The following is an 18382-nucleotide window of genomic DNA, read 5'->3' as shown; positions in this document are numbered from 1 at the left end:
CTTGGCCCAGCAGTCCTGGGCTGGCCTTGACCGTGGACTTGACATGAAGAGCTCTAGGCTATGGCCAGGAGATGAGATTTCCCTTTTTATTCGTGGTCAGTGACCATGGGGGCCCTTCTGTATTTTTAACAGGCTGGGATCTTGCATTTGCTATTTCTACAGACTGTCTGCCACCTTACTGCTCTTTTAGGAGCCTCCCAGAGCTGACTAATTTAGCTGGGGTTGGAATAAAAGTCCCACCACTCTCATCTCACTTCATTTAGGATTCACATTTGGCAGCTAGAGGTAGAAAGGGATGGGGAGAGTGACTGAGAGACCATAAACCTGTGATATGTCAAGCTTTATGGCCTCCCTTGTGAAGGAAGTTTGCCAGTGCCAGGCATGAAATGGCTAAAGCCCCAACTGTAGGAAGCGCATTCCAATAGGACTCCTGGAAAATGATTCAGCCGCACTCACTCCTAATCCGATTTAATGATCCTTTTTTGATAGCATTACGTATTTATTTGCTGGTTAGGAGAAAAACCACCACCTCGCAAGGTCTCCCCGCAGGTGCTCGAAAAACAGGGCTACCGGAGGAGCTGTTCTTCCTTCTCTCTATTCTGAGGCTTAGGTCTTTAATGTGAGAATGTGGCGTTCAGACGTGCTGGGGTATTAGAAAAGGCTGGGATCAGGGAGGGGGGTAGCAGTGTTAAAAGTTCTAAACCCGCCAGCTGGGGTGGGAGTATGGTCGTGAGGGAACATTATCTGGTGTGATTCTTTGTTTTCACGGCATCACCTATTTCTCAGACCAACAGAATCACCAAGCTGTAAACGGCACACCTTACAAATCAGCGTCCCCTGACGTGGCTGGAGCGTTCATTACCAGCTGTAAAGGCACAGCAGCCAGAGAGGTTGCTGTTCTGTAGCCCAATTTTCCATCGCAATAACCCAATTAACTGGTGTGTGTGTTTGTTTTACAAAGCTCCAAGCTACAATAAACCATACAGATACGCAGGCTGCAGAAAGCTCTGTAATTAGGACAAGGTGTACAAATTAAACTACTCTTTTTAAACTTCAAACCAGCTAACTTCTGACATACTGTACTGCTGGGGCTTCTGGGACTGAACCCAATTAACATCTTAGTATTTTATAAGCATCGTTTTAATTGCATTTGTATGCAATCTTCTCTCCAAGTGCCTTTCAAGGTGCTAGTCCTTGCTCGGCTTTTATTACTTTGGTGATTTAAATCTTCTCTCTCGGAGGTTCCCGTTAATAATGACTACTGCTACTTCAAATGCTGGTCCAACATAAAACTCGTCTCTCAGAAGAATTATGCCTTAAAACAGTTACATTTAACTTTATGATTACATTTTTAATTTTTTTTCTCTGTTTGAACATTATGCCCTTAAACGTTTTATCAACCTGTCAGCTCTTGTAACGGCTGGAAAAAGATTCTCTTTAGGAGCTGGGATGATGGTTTTTAATGTTGCCCCCTCCTCTGCTCACCTTTAGTAGGGGGAAAAGGTGTTTGGTGCCACTGGAAGTCATGGTAATGGAAGGGTATTTGAATGAGTGAATTTGGTTTTTATTTGCTTGCCTTGTGGGTTTTAGAGTGTCCTTGTCAATACTCAGGGCTAAAGCCTGGGGACTTCCTTCCTGTGCAGAATTTAAAAGGAGTACCAAAAACAAAAGAAATATAAAATAAATAAAATAAAAATGGCAGAGATCAAGATAAGTAATATTTTAAGGCAATATCCTGGGGGGCGGTAACCATAAACAAACAAACCATAAACTATGATTTGTATTCTAACTGCCTATTTTTGTAAATATAAGTTTTTGGAGCCAGAATCAAGGTTGGGTAGAGAAGAGTAAGATAACATATGTAAGTATGGAGTTATTTCCTGTTTTTGTTGAAAATTCTGATATTTTATTCATCATGAATTTTTTTATTTCCTTTTTTCCTTATAACATAGAAGTGCAGAGTTGTTTCCTGGTTTTGTTTAAAATTTCAATATTTTATTCATCATGAATTTTTTTGTTGTTGTTATTTATTTCTTTTTCTTTTTTTAAATTTGCTATCAGGCGCATATGAACTGACAGAGCAAGAGTGAGAGAGAGAGGGAAAGTGAGGAAGCACCCTTAGGGAAATTGGCCATGCCATATTCCCTTTTCCTCCATTCTCCTCTCAGAATTTTTGGCATGCATGCACATGTACCTGGTGTGTTTTTTCCAGCTGGAGGGTCGGGGACTAGAACCACACAGTCAGCTATGTGGGATCCAGTCACCTTAACCTCCATACCACCTGCTGGCTCCATTTATTTCAATGTTTAAAAACAGTGCATTAAAACATCATTTATCTTGATTCCAGAGTTTTCGGTACACAACTAAGTGCCTTACTTATTTTCTCTGGACTGGCCCTGCTATTGTTCTAAGTTCAAGAAGACTTTAAAAGTGATTTAAACATATGAAGAAGTTCTGAAAGATTTTTCCCCCAGTGAATAAAAAAAAGAAGGGAAAACCTCAGACTTAATGTGTTTTTCTTTCTGAGGACAATGAATATAGAAATCCTTGCTCTCTGGTAAGAAGGGCCCAGATCAGTAGCAACGCCTGACTTGGTAGGAAGAACTGCATGGCACACTCCTCTGCTTTCTAACCCTGCCCCGCAAATACAAAATGTTTCCATACTTTTCCTTTGATGCTTCTTATTGCAAGCAGGAGTTAGGAAAGATGAGTACTAATGTTGTGCTCAATTAGGATTTCTGTTATCTGGATAAAAATATACAGTCTTGAGCAGGCAGTGAGATCCTCCTGGAATATTTTAAACCTTTTTGCTTGATTGAGTGTCTTGTCAAACAAAACTGGCAGCCTCTCTCCCAGAGCTGCCTGAATCTATGCAGATATGATTTCTATCATGCCTTTATTATGTGTAGTCTGTAATAAGGATGAGCACATATAAATCATCTCTGGATGGCAGTTAGGATGCAATACTCAAAGGAGAAAGACATTTCTGCTTTCAAATGTCTAGTGATTCCAGATATTATATAGCAAGTCTCCCCTGAACTGCACAATCTCCAATGCTACTCAAGCCCTTCTATGGAAGAATGAGACTTTCATATCTTTCTTTGCAAGAATCACTAGTGAGATATGAATTGTGTTACTAAGACCAGATGGCCATTTCTTTTCAGTGAGTCTGATATCCAAGTTGCATTTGAAAAGAGGGTCCTTCTGTGATTTGATTCCAGAAGCTGGCATTGGGGGAGAAGGGGGGACCTCAGGTTGGGGTCTGCTTTGCTCTGATGGTGCACATGGGCCTTAGAGTGGGGCATTGCAATGAATTGAACCCTGATGATTTGAATGTGCCACCAGGAGAAACTGCATTCCTGGTGGCATTTCAATAGTCATTCTCTTCCTTAAATAAGGAACTGAGTCATAAAAATACCCGTTTCCTTTCCATGATACAAAAGGTACTTTGGTAGGGAAAACAAAAAAAGAAAACAAAGTTGAATTACACATCCAAAGTTGAGGACTTCACACTTGGCTACTATTAGCATTAAAATGTGGGCCAGACTGTGGCCTAGTGGTTAAGGTCGCTGGATCCCACATGACTGCACAGTTCAACTCCTGAACCCAGTGGCTTTAAAGACATGCAAGCACATGTGTGTGTGTGCCCAAAATCTCGAAGGGAAGGGGAAATGGAGGAGAAGGGATTGTGGTGTGACCATTCCCCATGAGGGGTGCTTTCTTACTTTCTCCCTCTCTTTCTGTCTCTTTCTGGTCAATACCTGTGCCCTCTGGAAAAACTATAAAAAAAAAGTATTAAGCACTTACTATGTGTCAAGTAATAATCATCTCCTTGTGTTACCTCATTTAATTCAGGTAGAATGCAACAACATAGCTTGATTAAAATGCCCATTGCACAGATAAGGAGAGCAGGCAAGTGAAGTTACAAGCCTATGGTCACAGGTTTAGTAGAGAATGTGTCAGAATTTAAAGGCAGGCCCACTGACCTCTGATTTGGCTTCTCATCAATTGTGTTTTCACTTACCATGTGGTCTTGAGTCACTTTGTCTCTTGATATCAGGACAAGAATGAAATAGTTGTCTTGGAAATCAAGGAAATCAGAGTCAGAGCGTCTCAGGATCCAGTCACTGTTTAAAGTTAGTTAATAGAAATTCTTTGGTTGGTTGTGATATATGTACATGGAGGGGAGTAGCCGTGGGTTAAATCCCAGATCTGCTGTGAAATAATATTTGTCTTTAGGACCCCAGTTCTCTGGTTTGAAGTTTTCTTTCCCTTTCAGTGCCTTCCTCTTGTCTCTCTTCAGGAGCCCGGGATTTGATTGACACAGGTCCATTAGACCTCTCTTGAGCTCTCTCATGGTACAACACAAATAGAAATGACATAAGAACCTCATGGCGTTTGTGTGTGTGTGTGTGGCAGGCTGGCCATTGCCCGCCTGCCCTGAGGGCTGAGGGGGCTCAAGATCTTGGCACTCAAGATAGTCAGGGAAGCTCTGTACCAGACCATGAGTAGGTGCACCACAGGGCCATGTATCCCTATGCCTAGTGCAGCTGTTTATGGGGTAAATCACTAGCTCCACTCCTAGTGCAAAGACAGACATTCTGATGAGATCATTCCCACCAAAGATACTAGAGGCTAATGAGTCAATGTGGATGTGTGAGACCACCCTTCATTTTGGGTACTTTATCCCTGGGTAATGGGAGATCTTCTGGGACAAAGAACTTTTTCTAGCACCTGTCATCATACTGGGCAGCTTCTTTGGCCTGCCAGTGCGAGGTGAGATGTGAAACCTAGCATGCCTGAAGGACAGGAAGCAGGAAGATAAGGCAGGAGGCTAGAGAAGGGACAGTGAAGAACAGAGAGAAGAGGAGGGCAGGAAGAGAGGATCATTTTATGACTGGAGCCTTTATTTTTTTTTTTTTAAATGGGACTGAGGGGGTATGGTTGTCTGAACACAAACTCAGGAAGTTGCTATGACAGGCACTATCTTCCACCTTATCTGCAGGCAGCTCCGGCTAGATAAGGATTGTCACTGTGATTTTTCACTCTTGCCTGCCATGGTCTGAGTGTCTGTATATGGGCTTCCCTGTGCTTTCTCAGAAATTCAAGAGGCTGGAGCAAGGATTCAGATCTTGGGAACTGAGGTTTTGAGAGCTGATATCTCAGCTAGCTAATGTATAATTTTCCACTGCCTGGTGGGAAAAGCATTGCCTCTTAAGAATCTCAAGATCATGGTTCAAGTCCTTTCTTGATCTCTTACTGGATGTGGGATCTTTGCTTTCTTCACGTTTAAGTGCAGATGGTAATTTCTTCCCATTTGTGGGACTGTCAAGTTTCTAAGTGTTTTGAAAACTGTGATGTCTACACAGGTGTCACACTTTACTGTGATTCAAGGCACCAACATAATTGCACATTGGAAAGGTGAAGGCTGTGTAGAGGTCAGCTGGCCTACCTGTTGATGTTGATGCAAGATTACTTGTCCTAAGCAATTTGATATAGTGAGTTGCAAATCCTACTTTGAAGCCCTTCAGGGATGGGCATTTCACAGACTCATTCAGTCTTAAGTTGGGATGTCCATATTCACCCTTAACCTAAATTTGCCTGTTGTAGTGGAAGCTCTTGCCTTTCTTTATTTCTGTTACAGATGGAAAAAAAGATGAGTCTTAATTATCCATATCAGCATGTCCCTTTATGTGCTTTAGGATCACTCAGAGTGCCTCTCACCAACTTCTCTTCCGTGGAGCAGAGGTCCTTGTTCCAAGAAGTCCTTTTGCTTAACCTCTCAGTCTTATTTTCCTTTCTTTAGTCATTTGAACCATTCTTTATGGATGTTGATATTACAAGTCCTCAGCTTCTGCCATGTCTTATGGTCTGATGAGGGCATATCTGATTTATTCTTGGGAGAGAGGAGATGAGGTTGAATAGTTCTTGTGGCTGCACTTGGTGGAGGAGGATTGGCCATTTTAGGGCACTATGTTGCTTGTTGAACTAAGAGAGGCCTAGTGAAAGTCCCTGGCTGGATTTATCCTGGTCATTGGCAGCTGGAGGCCTGTGGCAGGTGATATTTGCTGAGCAGATTAACTTTTCTAGCTTGATGCAGACAGACTCCGGGACATGGCCCAGATAGGCTAAACTCAGGGTATGCTGACGTCTGCATATGGAAGACATTTAATACGTGATTTAGTAATTGCTTAGATGGCAGCCTGAGGTCAGCAAAAAGATGGCAGCTTGAGGTCAGCAAAAAGAATGCTAGAGAAACAGAATTCCAGGGTGCTAGTTGAAACAGAATTCCAGGGTGCTAGTCTGATCTTTGACAGACAGTGCGACTTGGCCAAGTTACTTGGCTTCCCTGAGCCTCAACTTCCGTCTGTAAAATGAGGATAATATCTATTTCACTGGATGACTTAGGAGGACTAGAAGAGCCATATATCTAAAAATGTGGAGGGTAGCTTTATTTATAAATTACATAAGGAACTATCATTATTAATATATTCACACACTATCATTCACTTCATTAAACAAACTTCTGTATCTTATTGGGCAGCAAGAAAGGGAAGTATGAATTCTCAGGACTCAAAGTGGCCAAAAAAGGCATCGTGTCTGATTTCCTATTCAGCAGCTGAAACCCCACTGATCAGGAGCATTGTCTTCCCATGGAGAGACTCTGGTGTTTGGAGACTTTTCCTTTTCTGGCTGGGCCTGGAAAAGTTGGGCTGGGTGAAATGTTCTTGCTAAGAGGAAGGTGAGCAATAATTGAACAACCAGCATTTTGCATATTATGTCATGAGGTTAAGGACCCATTGTCTTGGAAACTCTTGAGGGCTACAAACATGTCTCTGAAATCCACCCAGCATTCAAGATCCTTTCAGGCCTAAATTATTTCTTTATTCAACAAGCATTTTTTTATTACTTCTATGTGCCAGCACTGGGATAATTATCAGGATATCATGATAAACAAGACAGATAGTGTGTCTGCTCTCATGGAAGTTATACTCTAAATGGTCATGGATAGATTTAGGGTAACCATACATTTCTTGAAGTTAGATACAAAGTTTATGTATTACTACAGTTTTTCTTTTCCCTTGGGGGAAGTGTTTGTATCTTTGATCAAATTTTCTAATTCTCATCTTTCCAAAGAGGTTAAGAGCCATGGTTTCTTGGGAAAGACAAGCTATTTGCATAAAACAGTAACTACGAGGCAGGATATATCTTAAGAGAGACTAGTATTCTGTGGGCATACCAAAGAAGGGATGATTCTTATCAGCTGGGTTTTTTGGGGAAGGCTGCCTAGAGAAGAATGCATTTGACTTGACCATCAAGAATAGATAGACTATAGTTCTGTGTCTCTGCATGGTGAAACTGCTGGCGGAACCATTTGTTTCATGGTCTGTATCAACAGAGCCATGTGGAGCTGGGCAGTGTGCAGCTTATACAGCCCTGTGTGGTGATCCTGACTAGGTTAAGGAGAGAGAAATCATTCTTGTGTTGAAGAGTTATGAAATTCTTGTGCAAGTGATCCCAAATCTCTTTGTCATATCATGCCATTGAAACAGAAAGATCAACAATGCAGAGAAAACTCAGTAATATCACTGCTTAAGGAGAAACTTCAGTGTGCAGATAAAATCCATTTTAAAATTTTTTTCATTTAATATCTTGAAACTCTTATACATCTTCTTGAAGAAAACTCAGATGCTCTACCACCCCTTGAGTTATCTAAAACCCTGGGGGCTTATTTAACCCAAGAGGTGGTCAGTCCTTATTAAATAGACAATGAGAGGAGATTAGGAGTTTTCCAGTGATGTGGTTTCTCACTGGCCCACAGTGTAACTGATAGGTGTTCCCCTGCACCATTGTAGGGTGAGATATCACCTGAGCCCCATTATACTTGCACCAGGATCTCATACTCTCTTAGTTCACATTTACTTGCAAATCTGTTTTCCAGGGATGAAGTTGTCAACACCATTATTGATTAAGTCCTGGTTTCAAAGTTCATCTCTTCAGTAGCCTAGAACATTGATCCTTCTTTCTCTCCTCTCATTCCTCCCCCTGAGATGAGGTTGCTCCTTTCTCAAACTCTTAAAATTCTCAGACCTTAAAATACAGAAAGCTTTATTTTATTCCTTTCTAAGAACAATGGAATACTCTCACATCATTTCTCTCTCTCTCTTTTTTCTTCTTTTTCTTTTTTTGGAGAGGATTTTGCTATAAGGCGTATGCACTCGCCAGAAAGACGGAGAGAGACAGAGAGACAGAAAGTGAGAAATCAACCCCCAGGGGGGATAGCCCCCCCGCAATCCTTCCTCCATTCTCCTCTCAGGATCTTGGGCACGCACGCACATGCGCCTGACATGAGTTTAAGCCACCGAGTCCAGTACTCAAACCACGGTTGACTACATGGGAGTCCAGCGACATAGCCATTACGCTAACTGCTGGTCCCACATTACCTCTGTTTTGAAGAAAGTTCCTGTTGGTGATTTGTACTATGACACAGGTGGTAACTTCTTGTGCTGAAAAATAAAAAGTCATAACCCAAGCTCAGTCTCCAGTAGGTGGTGCTTGGACAGGCTCCTTCTCTGCCCGCAGGCAAGGTTGCATGGTGGGACGATCATCAGCTTTAGAGTAAGGATTTGGATTTGAATGGTGCTCTAGATTTGTGGTCTTCTGGAATTTATTTAATGCTCACTGAACTCCAGTTTCTTTCTCTCTAATATCTTTATATACAGGTTGAATATCACTTACCCAAAGTGACTGGGACAAGTGCTTCAGGTTTTGGAATTTTTTTTTTGAATATTTGCATATATATAAAGAGAGATCTTAGGGAAGAAAACCAAATCCAAACACGAATTTCACTGTGGTTCATATATACTGAATATGTATAGACTGAAGGTGATCGTATATAATATTTGCAGCATTTTATATAATATTTTGCATAATACTGTAGCATGTTGACTGGGATCCATCACGTGAGGTCAGGTATGGAATTTTCCACTGTGGTATCATGTTGGTGGTCAACGTTTTCAGATTTTGAAGCAGTTTGAATTTTCATATTAGGGGTGTTCAGCCTTATTAACTACCTTACAGGGTTGCTATGCAGATTAAATAAGATAATGCATATGAAGTATTTAGCCCTGTGCCTGGCATAAAGGTAGTTCTAAATAAACCTTATTTATAAGGAGTAGGGGGGGAAGAGGAAAAAGACAAGGAAGCAGAAGAAAGGTAATAGGTGGCTAGAGTGGATGCAACTGTAGCAGATCTACATGGACAGAGGGCCAGCACCCCGTCCTGCTGTCCCCAGTGTTATGCACAGGCCCCCATTTCCTCTTCTTAAGAGCAGAAGAAATGATGACCAGGGTTTTCCCCAGGCGGTATGGATGGTGGCATCCCCTTTCCCTGGGAGTTTTACTTCCCAGCTTTGTCAGCGGACACCTTGAGCTAATCCTATCTAACTGTGGGGCCTCTGCTTTCCCCAGTCTCCAAACTTGTCTCCATCATTCTTCCTGCGAGGGCTGTTCAGAGAGCCCTAGCCAGCATCCGATTCAGCTCTTCATAGCTGGTCCTCTTGCTTGTGCTATGGGGAGGCGGTGACCCTGGGCCTTCTTTCCTTTAGCTTCTGGTTGAGAGATGGCTCCAGGAACTTTGTCATAGGAGGATAGATTTGTTCTGTGCTCTGGCTGTCCCTGATCCAGGCAGTGACGAGGGGTGTGCTCTAATACAACTTGGTATTTGCATATTGAACTCTTCTTGGCACCTGGTGGGCAGAGAAAGGGTGATATGCCATGGCTATAATCTCCCTGGCAAAGGACGGAGGGATGCCCTCTGCCTCTCTAGTCATTGGCAAGCGGGGTCTAAGCAGAGCTCAAGATACACTGCACCTTGTGTCCAGTTCTTTTTTTATTATTTATTTTTATTTATTATTATCATAACCTTTTTACATTACATCGAATCACATATATCTTTACAGTGTATTACACTTCTTTTTCCAGCACAATTACCATGCATGTCAGTCAAGACAAAGACATTACTATCCACATCATCATCAAATAGCTTTTCATTATTTTTTTTCGGGTTATTATTATTATTGTTGTTGTTATTTATTCTCATTAATTTTCCTCGTGTCCAGTTGTGAGTATGGCATTGCTTGGTGCCTCAGTTTCTCCTCTGAGCAATGAGAAAATTAGTGTAGACATATTCCATGATAATTAGAAAGTAGCCTAGGGGTAGGAAAGAGAAACATCACTTACACATCAATATTAGCTCTGCCATCTACTAGCTGCTTAACCTCTTTCCTGACTAGGTTTCCTCATCTGCAAAATGGCAGTGAAAATGGCTGTGATAAGACAGTGCCAATAAGTCCTAATATAATGCCTGTCAGGTAGTAAGTGCTCAGAAAACCTTTATTACTAGTTGTTTCAGTAGCTTTTTAGTTTCCTACAGCATTTACACAACTCTTGAAACTTCAAGCCTCTGGACCAGCAGTTGGTGTAATGGCTATGTTGCTAGACTCTCATATACTTGACTGCGGTTCGACTCCTGGACCCGGTGACTTAAACTCATGCTGGGCGTGTGTGCGTGCATGCATGCCCAAGATCCTGAGAGAAGAATGGAGGGAAAGGATTGAGGCATGGTCATCTCCCCTGGGGGGTGATTTCTTGCTTTCTTGTCTCTCTCTGCCTTTCTGGTGAGTGCCCTATAGGAAAAACCTCTCAAAAAACAAACAAACAAAACAAAACAAAACAAAAACAAAAACAAAAACCTCAAAAACCAAAAACCAAAACAAAACAAACTTCAAGCCTCATGGACTTTCTTTGCCAAAAGTATCATTTAACAGTTAATGAAACCAAGACACAGAGATGTAGGGTGAATTGACTGAGGTGACACAGCAAGACAGGGTCAGCTCTTCTGATTCTTGGGAGTTCTGCTTCCCACAACCCAGAGCTCCATCTGAGAGTAAATCCAGGAACTTTATCTCCAGGACAGCCCAGACTCAAAGTTCCCACAATAGGCTTTGTTCCTCTTTGGCACATGCTGAATCTTTGATGTTCTGTGGTAAAATCTCATTCCTTCTGCAAGATTCTGCTCAATGGATACTGTATGGATACTGTAAAGGACTTCTCTAGCTCCCCAAGTCGAATCAGTCCTTTTTTCCTCATGTTTTAGACAACTCTCTGATTTGGCACTTGATATTATACTTTAACTAAGTTGTAATTGACCATAAACTTTGTGAAATAAAGAGCAATATCTTTGTATTCCAACCAGTCCAAAGTAAGTGCACCCTAAGTATGTGTTAAATTAATGAAACTACCAGTAACTACAATCTCATTTAATCCTTACAATAACCCTATAACAAGGTACTCCTCAACTTTTCTGGAGAGTTTTTTTTCACTATAGGGCGTGTACGCTCGCCAGACAGAGAGAGACATAGAGACAGAAAGTGAGAAATCACCCCCCAGGGGGGATGGTCACGCCACAATCCCTTCTCCTCCATTCTCCTCTCGGGATCTTGGGCATGCACGCACACGCGCCTGGCGTTAGTTCTAAGCCACTGGGTCCGGGACGCGAACCGCGGTCAACTACGTGGGAGTCCAGCGACATAGCCATTATGCTAACTGCTGGTTCCCAACTTTTCTGATGGATAGACTGAGGTTTAGAGGAGTTAAGTAATGTCTGAGGCCACCCAGCTAGAAAGTGGCAGGGCTCAGATTTGAACCAAAACCTGATCATCTCCAGAACTGAGCTCTTAACTAGTTCTCCTGTTCTTTCATACTCATTCACATGGAGCTTCCCCCCCAGATGATAAATACCTTCTACAGATGTGCTCCAGAAGCTAGTCTAGGAAAGCTTGTCAAGAGGGTTGATAAGAAGAAGCTGAGAAGTTGGGAGCTGAGTTGGAGCAGAAGAAGCTGAACAAGGCTTGTTGTTTCTGTTTTAAAAGACAAATTTCATCAATTTCTCAAATGTGTCTATTCTTGCTTATCCTGTAAGCCAGCCACACACACAATATAGGGCATGTTAGAAAGTCTTTGAGAAATGATATTCTTTCCTTGTAGTTGACCATTTCCAGGGCCCATCAATCAGGTGACCTTTGCATGTCCCCTCACCTGTAATGACCGAGGGGCATTTTTTTCAGCAAACACTTTTTGCCTGTTACTTTCACCAAGTAAATGGAGGTTATCAGGGGTAAACCAGGACCCAGAGTTAGAATCTCCCACAGCTGACTCAAGGGGAAGACTTGTATGTAGAGAAATACTAGTAATAACTTCAGTGGGACTGGTACTATGAATGCATATGTAATGGAAAGCTGGACCTCCTGAGTCAGGAAGCTGCAAAGAGGAGGCCTATTCTGAAAGCCCTTGGAGCAGGCCACATACCTGTGTCTGATCATCAAGAGCATCACAGCACGTCCTTTAACCTAGTTTAAGTTCAAGGAAGAAACCCATTACTCCTGCTCAAGGAGCTCCTTATGAAGTCTTAGGACTGGAAGGGACTAACCCAGCAGAACTATAGTATTCATCTTCCCATTCCTCAGTCCATATAGAAATGGCAGCCCTTGCCTTTAGTGCCTAGTGATTTAAGCAACCAAGGAGCTGGCCACAGACTCCTACCAGAACTTTCTCTTACAGCTCAGCACTCTCTCTTCATATGAATCCTTCCTGGGTCTGTGAAAAGGGAGGACCTAGGGAAACTTCCCTAGGCAATATAGGAGTTTCTGTTTTTTTACTGGATGTCACCAGGGGCAACGTGAGGCCTTGGAAAAGATAATAGAGAGGAGATACGAAGTTCGGATGGAGATCTGATGTTTCCACCAAGTAGCAAAGTGACCTTAGGCAAGGCACAAGCTCTCTGGACCCAGCTTACCTCATCTGTAAAGTGAAGGGCTTGAGAGAATGAAGTGGTCACCTTGGGCCTTCTTTCAGATGTGTGGCCTTGGAATGTGCTTGGTGCGTTGAGATACGCAGTGATGATTGATTTATGTTCCTTGCTCCTTTGAGGCAGTGTCTATGTTGTACACACGCCCTGCTTCACTGAGGGCAGATGCATGGCAGCCACACTGTCACTCAGCACTCAGCCTACAGCAGACATGGATAATTCTTCACAGCATTCTTCCTGGCCTGGGGTGCATCTGGGCTTTAAATCCTTCTCGTTGTTTTCCTTAGAGGGTCAAGATTGCTACTAGCAACTGATCAAGATTTAAATAAAACCTATCTTCCATCTGTTATGGGTTAAATTATGCCCCTCCAAAAAATTCATGTAGAGGTCTTAAACCCCCAGAATCTTAGAATGTGACTATTTCTAGATCAGGGCTTTACAGAGGGAATTGGAGATAGGGGCTTTATAGAAGGAGGGAGGAATGATGAGAGGAAAGAAAAGTAAAAATTGCCACAGGACTCCAGAGGAGGCCTAGGCTGTCCTGCAGACATCTTTCAGAAATTCTATTCTGTTACGCTTTGCAAAAAGTCACCTGGAGCTCCCAAGCATCAGGCAGAGCCTGTGGGCTCATCTAGAATTTTCTTGCCTTTTCCAGGGACTAAGGCCAGAAACTAAATCAGGTGAAAAGGGGGATGATTAGAAATAGATTTAAATCTTAAACAAGACCGAAGGGTTACACAGCTATTTCAGATCAGGTGGGGTCTGACTGGCTGACAGTTAAAAGAAGTTGGGAGCCCTATGCCCGGAGCTGGGGTTTTCATTCCAGGCTCTCAGCAAAGGATTTGGCATCTCACCTGCTAGATGGCGCTGTCCTCTAAGGAAAGGCGCCAGCTCCGCTGGAATGGGGGCTCAGTCAAGAAAACAACTGAAGTTGAAGAATGGATGGGCAGAGGTAGTGGGGATGGGAGGCAGTCCTTCCCCAGCTGCAACATCTTCCTCTATGGAGGGTGTTCTTGTTCCCTTTACGGCTTTTATTCTACAGTGCGGGAGTGTTGTATACCACCTCCGCAAAGTTATAGAGCCTTTATTCTGAATAAAAGTGCAAAAGAAAAATACGACTGTGTGTATGTTTTGGGGATAGGCAATGATGGTCACGGGGTCCCAACCCAAGCCTGCAATTTTAAAATGACATGCCCCAGGGCTGCTCCTTGGCCTTGACTTGGGGTGAGATCAGCTGGAGAAAGAAACAGTGTTTTCTCCACCCAGAGGCTAAGCTGGATGGCTGGGATGCCTGGTGTCTTTATCCTCAAGCCTAGGCACTGAGATTCCCTTTTCTGTGCAGTTTTAGTGCTAGACTGACAGGGTGGCTTCTGGTCTGCATCTGAAATCAGGAACCTAGCTTGCAACTGCTCCCACTCTATCAGCAGCCAGAAGGAAGAAAAATAAAGATAAGGATGGGGGGGGAGGACCAAGAGGGGACCAAGAGGAGGGAGTGGAGGGATGAGGAAGGAGGTGAAACAAGGGGACAAAGAACAGAGGTGAAGGGTGAAGGGAGCAGGAAAGGGAGGGTGAGACAAGGGTGACCAGGTGTCCAGAAAGAAAGGGCAAGGAAATGGGAAGGGAAAGGTAGGAAGGGAGGATGGAAAGCTGGAGGAAGAGGGAGGAAGGTGAGACTGGAGCATGGCTTTCAAGTCTGTGCTGAAACTCAAACTGAAAAGTTGGGAAGGAGGCTCTGCTGGGCAAATAGGAAGACAGAAGGAAGGGAAATCTAAAAATTGGAGAAAACCTGACCAAGGTCCCAAAAGGAGGGACAAGCTGCTGTGATGCAAAACTTGCAGGAAAGCCAGGCAAGAGATAGGGGTAAGAAAGATTGAAACAGAAGGTTCTGGAAGTCAGGGAGCAGAGAGCAGAGCTGAACTCAGAAAGGAAAACAAACTAGGACAAGAACAAGCAAAACACAACACAAGCGAGAGTGAAGGAACCGGGAAAGAGCCATTAAAAAGAATGCTTACCTTAGAGTCGTAAAACCTGGAATGTGTGTGTTTTGGCCTGCGGCCATTGTCCAGGAAACACAGTGTGGCTTTTAAGCAAATTGTGGAGTGGCTGGGTCCACACATTAGTGGCTCGCTAGTCTGCTGCTTTGAAACACAGCTGCTCTGAGCTGCCTTCTTCCTGATGGGCAGCCTGGCATCTAGGATATCTGACCGGGCTTGCTGTCTGAACAGGAGTCATCCCGTCTCCATTTATGGTGCTCCAAGTTCACAGGCATCGGCGTTTTGTCCAGAGAAAGCACTGAGATGGGTCCCTGTGAGGACATTTCTTGGTGGAACTGGGATAGAGGCTCTGGAAAGGCAGAGGGGGTTGACATGGTTAAAGGCAATGTAGGGGGTTTAGGGAAGGGCCCTGGAGTCTGATTTAATTTTCAGTTTTACTACATTCCTTGTAAACTAGCGTGTGTCTTTGTCTTTCTATGCCACAGCAACTCGACTGTAAAACTGGGGTCATAATCATACCTATCTCACAGGGTTCTGGTGAAGCTTAAATGAGATAATATGATCCATGTGTCAGAGTGGCCATCTACTGTTAATCCTCAGTAAATGTTAGCTGTCCTTCTAACTGTGATTAAGGCCCAGATAACTATGAATATGTATGTGTCCATGAGTGTGTTTTAGGGGTTTGTCCTTGAATGCAGAGTAAGGGGCTTAGATTTGAAGATCTTTTAGGAAAAAGCTGACCTGTGCAGAACAGGGCGTTGAGAAGATGAATTCAGCGGTAATGCATAGGCTGCTTTGGGGACCAGAGCATACATGAAAGATTGGGGTCCAGGTCTAGGTTGTGGGGTGCTGAAAACACTTAAAGTGCCTTTTGTGAGGGCTGGCTCCATGGCCAAGTGGTTAAGGGAAACAGAAGCCATAGTACTGACTGTGGTTCAAATGCCAGCCCTGAAGGCTTGATAAACGCTCCAGGCACATGTGCGTGTGTGCTCCAAATCTCAAAAAGATGGAAAAATGAAGATGAGATTGTGCTGTGACCATGCCCCAATTGTTTTTTTTTTTTGGTTGGGGGAAGAGTGGTTTCTCCCTTTTTCTTTCAAGTGATTCTCTCTGGCAATTTTTTTTTTTTTTAAAGGGCATTTTGAGAGACATCCAAAACTGAAAAAAGCTCTATGACTGGATAGATAGGTGGTGGGAGAGGGAAATTTCAAACAAAAGTTCAAGATTTGGGGGCCAAGAACAGGAGTCAGAGGAAGCTCTCAAGCTACAGATGGATTTTAAAAGGCTGGAAAAAAGAAACAACAGAAACAAAGAAGAATTTGACAGAGACTGTATGTGGTCCGCAAAACCTAAAATATTTATGAGTTGTCTCTTTACAGAGTGTTACCCCACCCCCGGTTTCAGAAAAGTCTGCCTGAGAAGTAGAGAAGCTGGAGGGGGTTTGGAGAGAGCGCGGTGTCCCTGGGAAATCAGAGCAATGAGACTAAAGCTGGCGTGAGGTTTGTGTGCATAATATACCAAGTTAAGAGTCTTGTATTCATTGCACAAATATTATTTGGATGCGGGCTCAGGAGACAGACAGACCTGTTTTGAATCCTGGCTCCATCCTCCTGCCTGTGACCCTGCCAAGTTATCAATCTCTGTGTGTCTCAGTTTCTCTTTTCTCTCTCGTTTTTTTTCTTTTTCTTTTTTTTTTGAGAGGTTTATGCTATAGGGTGTGTGTGCTTGCCAGAAAGACAGAGGGAGACAGGGAGACAGAAAGCGAGAAATCCCCCCCCAGGGGGGATGGCCACGCCGCGATCCCTTCTCTTCCATTCTCCTCTTGAGATCTTGGGCATGCATGCACACGTGCCTGGTGTGAGTTTAAGCCACCAGGTCCAGGACTTGAACTGCGGTTGACTACTTGGAAGTCCAGCAACTTAGCCATTACACTAACTGCTGGTCCCCTCAGTTTCTCTTTTCTTATAAAATGGAGATAATAATGATATTTAGCTCCTGAAATTTTATTTATTTATTTATTTATTTGAGGATGAAACGCAGTAAGACACGTAAAGCCTTTACCCACGACATGCAATAAGCAGCAGCTTTTATTGTTATTGAGGTCCTAGACGCCCCGAGCGGGAGGTAAAGGCGGGATAGCTCAACATCAGAAAAGGACGGACCAGTTTGGAAAGAACAGGATCGAGTGCCAGATGCCATTATCATCATCCTTGATATTGTCACTCTTGTTGCTACTACAGCTTGAGGTGGAGTCTTGGATCCCACTGCCCCCTGTAAAGCATGAGGCTTGCTTAGATTCCTCCCAACTGTTTACACTTTTTATTTGACCAGTTTCCTTCTTCTTTTTCCATTGTCCCTTTCCTCCATGAGGTTACAAACACTCTTAAGTCTCTCTGATGGTTCAGGCAGCCAGGTCATCTCCCCCCATCCTTCCATTATTTTTCTTAAAATGTTTTATATTAATTTTTTTTAGAGAGCTTTTTGCTGTAGGGTGTGTGTGCTTGCTGGAGAGACAGAGAGAGACAGACAGAAAGCAAGAAATCCAACCCCAGGGGGTATAGCCACACTGCAATCCCTCATCCATTCTCCTCTTGGGATCTTAGGCACGCACACACAACGCGCACACCACACACACGCACCCTGCGTGAGTTTTAATCTGCTGGTTTAGGACTACATGGGAATCTAGTGACATAACCATTATGCCATCTCCTGGTCTTCTCCCCACTCCCAGTCCTTTTAAAAACTCCTGATCCTGTAAGAACTGGCCCCTTTTGCCCCCTCACCGTAGGGAGGATCACCCTTCCCCTTGCAGCCCCTCCCCTCTGGGTGCTCTTCCCAACAAAAGGGTCAAGTCATTATTCATGCGGTAGCAGCGGGCGTCAACCTCCCAAGCATTTGTTCCTGTTTCTCTGAGTGTTGGAAGTTCTCTGTCTTCCCACTAGCACTTTCTGAGAGTATGGAATGGGTCCCAGATTTTTGAATCCACCCTGCTTCCCCGGAGCCTCTTCCCACACTCTGAGAACAGAAGGTGAAAAAAGGAAGGCAGGCCGGGAGTCAGGGCATTTGTGTGGCCGCCTGCGCCTGCCTCTTCCCCAGGGTTCCCCCAGAGGCCAGCGGGGAGAGAGCTCAGGGTCATCGAGATAAGGCAGAGAATATTCAAACTGGAAGCAAAAAGGGCTGTTTTTCCAATAGTAAGTAATCAGGGAGCGGGAGGATGTAATTTGCAGATTAGGAAAGTGAACAAAGAACATAAAATTAACTTTATAGTGAAGAGGAGCCACCATCCGTTTGAAGAAATAAACCTCCCTAAAGCATGATTGTTGATAAAATCAGACTGTTGATTTAAACTAAATAGGAGAGATGACCAAATCAGGGAGAAAGGGAGGCTCAGTGAAGTTGAGGTAGAAACTTCAGGCAGCCTTGGGAGGCTGGGTTGGGCCTGAGAGCTGACTGGCATGTGCAGTACGTGCACCCCTCATCATTCCCCCCCCCCCCGGCGGGTTTGTGGTGGGGGTGTGGGG

At 43.7% G+C, this 18382-nt stretch overlaps 1 pseudogene; it reads right to left on the bottom strand.

Annotated features, from left to right (window-relative positions):
• Positions 1 to 9536: 9536 nt before the first annotated feature.
• The window catches only part of LOC102488094 (isocitrate dehydrogenase [NADP], mitochondrial pseudogene), a 129674-nt pseudogene continuing 120828 nt past the window's right edge, over positions 9537 to 18382 (bottom strand).

Source organism: Tupaia chinensis, unplaced genomic scaffold (genome assembly GCF_000334495.1).
Source record: "Tupaia chinensis unplaced genomic scaffold, TupChi_1.0 Scaffold143796_1, whole genome shotgun sequence".
NCBI classification, from domain to species: domain Eukaryota; kingdom Metazoa; phylum Chordata; class Mammalia; order Scandentia; family Tupaiidae; genus Tupaia; species Tupaia belangeri.
This window is presented reverse-complemented; position numbering and strand designations above follow the sequence as displayed.